The following is a 6,000-nucleotide window of genomic DNA, read 5'->3' as shown; positions in this document are numbered from 1 at the left end:
GCCAGGTCAGGAAGTGGCATGCTGGCTGTGAACCCGAGTGCCTGACACCAACACCCACGCACGCAGAACGGGCCGGCTCCCGAAATGCCCCCTTCACACAGGGCACCTGTGGGCAATCTTGCTCCTGACTTCTGAGCCACGTGTCTCCTCTTTCTCTCCGAGTGCCCATCAACTAGGAATTCCCTCCCCAGACCGCCAGGGGGCGCAACACCTGAACTATATTACCTGTTCCCTCAGCACACACTTCTTGCTAATAAACAGCACCAGGCCCTCCGCACTGCAGCACCACCATCACTCTGCAGAGGAACACATGAAGTCCTTCTTCTGAAAGCAAGTCTCAGGGAAACAGCTGGGAAATTCCCACCAAATTCAAATCACTATCGGGGTGTCAAGTAGCCACGGGCTGCATTTGAGGGAAGGGAAGATGTCAGCCTGATCTAGGGAGGACCTTGCGAAGATTCAGAGCCAAGGCCCTGCAGGGAGCTGTCACGGGTGGCGAGTGTCCTGTCAGTAGCCCTGGGCAAGCCAAGACTGATGTTCCCTGTGGGGAGGCAGGGGGCAGGGCTGCTCCGGGCGTGTGTGGTCCGCACAGTGGGGCATCTGTGAAGCGTTCCCAGGACTCGGGCACACCTTCCATGTAAGTGCAGCATATGAAAGCGTCCAGCTTTCAGAATTGCTCCTCCACGTATGAGGGTGATTTGACGTGTTGAAGGGAAAAATGGGTGTCACATATAGTGTCCTTTTACATTTTATCTTAGCGATTCTTTTTACTGACCAGGGTTAAAACTGTGGCCGAAAATACAAATAGGTCTTTCCAGGGTGTTTTAGACGCCAGTCCCGTGTAGAAGTCAAACAAGAGGGGTGTGGGATTCCATCCCCTCTGGGTACTTTTCCAGGCTCTCATCACCGAGGACTGAGTTTGGCAGGGGCCCCCAGAGAAGGAAAATGAGAAATGGACAACGTTCTCTGCAATCCATACTCGTAAGGGGAATAGAGGGAGTGTGTCCTCTGTGTGTCCAGTGCCCTATGTCATCTGGCGAGGTTTTCATTTGGAGCTGAGAAACTGAAGCTCAACTTAACCTAAGGGGCTAAGACGCTCCGTGTGCGTGTGTTTTGGGGGGTGGGGGGGTACTCTTTGGTCCAGAGCCGAGGTCTCTGCACGTCCAGTCCAGTTCCCCACGCCAGCCCTGATGGGCACGGCATCTCTTTGTTCAAGACAGACAAAGGAAGACAGAGCCAGAATAAAGTCAACAACTTTTATTACAACTCACATATTTCACAGAAAAAGGAATGTAGCGTCAGGTCCGCTTGTATGAAAAACGGTAAAATGCAGGTTTGTCCTGGTTGCTCTGTTGACACCCGGGGCAGGCTCTCCGCGACATCAGGCACAGCAGCTGCACTTGTCCGAGGCCCCTTTGCAGACGCAGCCCTGGGCACACTTGGCGCAGCCCACGGGGCAGCAGGAGCAGCAGCCTGGGGAGGCAAGGGCAGCGTGCAGTCGGACCACGCGTTGTCCGCAACCACCCTTCCCAACAGCAGGCCTGGCCCCAGCCGCCCTCAGGCCCAGACCCTGAGTTTACGATGGTGTCCTCTGTCCTGAGATAATTGCTCTCAGGCACTAGGTTCAGGTTGCCTGCCCCATCTGTGCCCGGGACAGGGCACAGCGCCTTGGAGAGACACTGAGCAGGGCCTCTGGGGACAAGACAAAGCCAGCCCCCAGCACCACCAGTGATGTGAGCCACGTCCTCAGGATCAAAGTGGAGGCAAACCCCTCACAGAGCAGCTCCCGCTCGGGATAGGGAGGCTCTGGGCTGCTTCGACAGGAAGGGGCTGCACCAGGTCCGAGAAGCCACACAGGGTCACTCGTTCATGTCCCTACAGTGCTTCAGTCCCTGGGAGGATTCAGAAGCGTGACTCAGGAGGGAGGAGGACTAGTTCTAGTGACAGGTCTGAGGTTGTTTGTTGGTGACCCGTCTGGGCCTCAGTCTCCCTGTTCTCTAGTGCGCGCCTGGGTCTCGGTCATGTCGAAGGCGATTCCAGCTCTGACTGGGAATCCCTTCCTGGTGAGGGGGGTGCCGGGAAGTTTGGTCACTGTCCTGCTCCTGCCTGCTGAGCTCTGGGCTCCCTCCTCGCACTCAGCCCACACCCCGCATTGCCAGAGAAGGCCCCGCACACTCACTCTTCTTGCAGGAGGTGCATCTGCAGGCCTTGCAGGTGCAGGAGCCAGCGCAGCTGCAGGAGCCGCCTGCCAGGAAGGGAAAGGCCAGCAGTGAGCAGGGAGAGGGATGCAGGAGCTACAGCAGACGGTCAGCAATGCCTCCCTGAGCCCTCCTCCGTCAGGACCCAGTCCTGGGAGCTCGTGTCCACTCAGGCGGATAGAGAAGCCCCAGCTCGTCTCTTCTGGTCCAAGGAGAGTAGGTCCCCTCCTGATGGGACTCCACAGGGAAGGTCCCAGGCTCCAGACCCAGCCCAGGGTGACTGGGGCCGGGGGCCAGGGCCCATGGCCTGAACCCCAAAGAGGCAGTGTCCCCTCCTCCCATCCAGTCCTGGCAGCTCCGAGGCCTCCTCCAAACACTGGGTCCCGGTCTAGCAATCCCCTGACCAGCTGGGTGACCTCAATCAGGACAGCCTGGAGCCCCCGTGACCTCAGTGTTAACAGAGAGGCAAAGGGAGACTGACCTGCTCCCAGGGGCCTGGCTCCCAAGAAAGCCCCGGACCCGTGACAGGAGTCCTCCTGAGCTCAAACTCAAAACCCTCCCTTGTCGTCCTGTGCCTGGGAAGGGGGCATCCTAAGGCTCAAAGCCAGGGCTCCCTTACCAGTGGGGCAGGAGCACTTGGGGTCCATCTGGAGGAGAAGTGAGGCCCGAGGTCCAAAGCAAGGGGCGAAGCGGCTGCACGGGTCCGGTGGGGGCCGTGTGGGAGCGAGGAGCCCGGGGGCTCAGTTATAGGCCGAGGAGGCGGCCCGGGCGCAGAGGCCCCGCCCCCGCCTTGCACGCGCCCCGCGGGTCCGCGCCCGCGCCCACGCCCGCGCCGTCCGCATCGCCCTCGGCGCCCTGGGCCGGGCTGTGAGCAACAGGCGGGGCCGAGCGCAGGATTCCACTTCGGTGCCGGCTGGAGCGGAGGAACCGGGTGCCGTGCGGTAAGCGGTGTCCCAGCCCCCTGGCCGCCCCTTCCCAATGTGCCCGACGGGAGCAGCCACCCTGTTGGCGGGTTGTGCAGGAATCCAGCTCCCGCGTCCTCCGGTCTTCCCCGCCCCGGGCCCCGCGCCGCCGGCCTGCGGGTCGCCGTTTCCTGTAGCCTGAGAACAGCCCCCGCCTCCCGCTCGTGTCCCTGGCTTGGCTGGAGCCGGGGAGCGGTGTCAGAGACGGCAGGCGTATGTGACCCTCACCACCGTTTCGCCCAGCCCATGTGTCCCCAGGCGTTGCCAGCCCCGGTCCCCACCACGGTCCTTTGGAAGCACGTTTCCGGTACCGTCTCCTGGAACGGCAGCGCGGTGAACATTGCCTTCAGCCGCTAGTCCTCCTCACTTGTGTTTTCCTTTCCTGGAGGGATCATGGCTCATTTCGGCGGGGGCTTCTTTGCCTAAACTTTCCAGGGGGGCTCCTCACTGTAGCCGGTCCACCCCACGCCAGGGTGGAGGTTCCCTAATCATGGGATGCTCCCCAGGGACGGCGTCATTGTAGGTGATAGGCAGCCCTGGCGTTAAATAACAAAGCGAGACAAGTGGATAGTTCCCTTTGAGTAGTCCCGACAGTTACTCACCGTGGAGTCCAGGCCAAGCCTTGTTAATCACTTTTGCTCTTTGAACTGTCACACCAACCGGGAAGGGAGATCCTAGTCAGGAGCCCGTTTCCCAAAGGCCAAAGTACCTACAGTACAAGGAGGCTCCGGAGGCAGGCACACGGTGCTGGGGAGTGGTGCCCTGCTTCTGTGCTTTTGTCGCTTCGCAGCTGAGAGAGGGAGTCAGTGAGAAAGCTCCCCTTTGGCCCAGAGCTGTGTCCTCAGCCCGTCTCTACCATGTCCAGCTCAATCCTGGGGGCGACCAGAGTGACAGAATAGGAATGGATTTATGACTTTGTGGCTACCTTCTGACTCTCTCCTTCAGTAGTGCTCAAGAGGTTTCTTTTGGTATAACGTATTTCGGAAAATCGCTGAAAAGAGAATGGTAAGGAAATCCTGATGCAGGTGACAGCAGAAATGGCAGGATCCTTCTGTATGTGTTAGGAGGACACCGACTGTGTTACTCACGGCTTTCTACCTGTAGTGTCAACGGCTCTTTGCGTGAAGGCAGGATAACCCTCTCAGGGGAACTGGTCCCAGGCTCACAGGGTTGATGAGGACGGCCCAGAGCACAGAGCTAAACACACCATCCTTGCTTGCGTGTCTGGAAGGAGGACAATGTCTCCTAGGCTAATGATAACAAATAAATAAAGAGATAAATAAATGAATCGGTGGTACGATAGATTACTCCCTGAGTGCCCAGTATGTTCTGACCTTCTTTGCATGTATTCAATTCTGTAATCCCGAGAGCCAGACACTGTTATTTTGCCCTTTAGAGCAGAGGAGACTGAGCCAGAGAGAGGTTATGTCACAGGGCTATGTGTGACACAGATGGGACTGGCCCTCCTGCAGGCTGACTGCAGCCCCCCGCCCAACCGGACACCATGTCATCCCATGAAAGGTGAGAACACTGAACACCTGGCACAGAGGCAGCAGTGGGAAAGCCCTGAGCTGGCAGTCAGAGCCCTCTGCACAGCTCTGTGACCTCTGTGGGCTTCAGCCTCCCACCTCTGCAGCCAGGAGCACAGCTGGACTGTCTCCGAAGACCCTTGCAGCCCTGAAAAAGGAGAGGCCGGATTCAGCCTCCAGTGATGTCATAACCGGCCCCATGTGGCCGGGAGGTGAGACAGCTGTGGTGTAGGTGTAGTCCTCTGAGTATAGGCTGTGTGCCCTTGGGTAAGTTGCTTAACCTCTCTGCAATTGGCACCATCACTCCAGACCTTGCAGGTTCACTGAGTCTGTGCAAATGCTGTGGCGGTGACTCGTTCCATGGGGCTTGTTGGAGAACATCCCTACGCCCTCTGGCACTGGATAAGCAAGGTTCCTATCCACCTCTGCCCTCACCATGAGCTTGCTTGCAAACCAGGGAGCCTTTCTCCAGGAGCTTGTTGGGAGCTCAAGGATTCTCTGTGCACAAATGTCCGTGTGGAGAGAGCGATCATAAAGGACACCGTTCGGGAAGCCCGAGCTAGGAGCCAGGCCACTATCTGGCTTATTCCCCCTCATTGAAATTAATCTTTTTTATCGAAAGGAGGAAATGAAATCTCAGAGAGTATCAGTGACTTGCCAGGTCAGGAAGTGGCATGCTGGCTGTGAACCCGAGTGCCTGACACCAACACCCACGCACGCAGAACGGGCCGGCTCCCGAAATGCCCCCTTCACACAGGGCACCTGTGGGCAATCTTGCTCCTGACTTCTGAGCCACGTGTCTCCTCTTTCTCTCCGAGTGCCCATCAACTAGGAATTCCCTCCCCAGACCGCCAGGGGGCGCAACACCTGAACTATATTACCTGTTCCCTCAGCACACACTTCTTGCTAATAAACAGCACCAGGCCCTCCGCACTGCAGCACCACCATCACTCTGCAGAGGAACACATGAAGTCCTTCTTCTGAAAGCAAGTCTCAGGGAAACAGCTGGGAAATTCCCACCAAATTCAAATCACTATCGGGGTGTCAAGTAGCCACGGGCTGCATTTGAGGGAAGGGAAGATGTCAGCCTGATCTAGGGAGGACCTTGCGAAGATTCAGAGCCAAGGCCCTGCAGGGAGCTGTCACGGGTGGCGAGTGTCCTGTCAGTAGCCCTGGGCAAGCCAAGACTGATGTTCCCTGTGGGGAGGCAGGGGGCAGGGCTGCTCCGGGCGTGTGTGGTCCGCACAGTGGGGCATCTGTGAAGCGTTCCCAGGACTCGGGCACACCTTCCATGTAAGTGCAGCATATGAA

Source organism: Hyperoodon ampullatus (genome assembly GCF_949752795.1).
Source record: "Hyperoodon ampullatus genome assembly, chromosome: 18".
NCBI classification, from domain to species: domain Eukaryota; kingdom Metazoa; phylum Chordata; class Mammalia; order Artiodactyla; family Ziphiidae; genus Hyperoodon; species Hyperoodon ampullatus.
The sequence above is the reverse complement of the archived record's forward strand: the minus strand, read 5'-3'. Positions refer to the sequence as shown.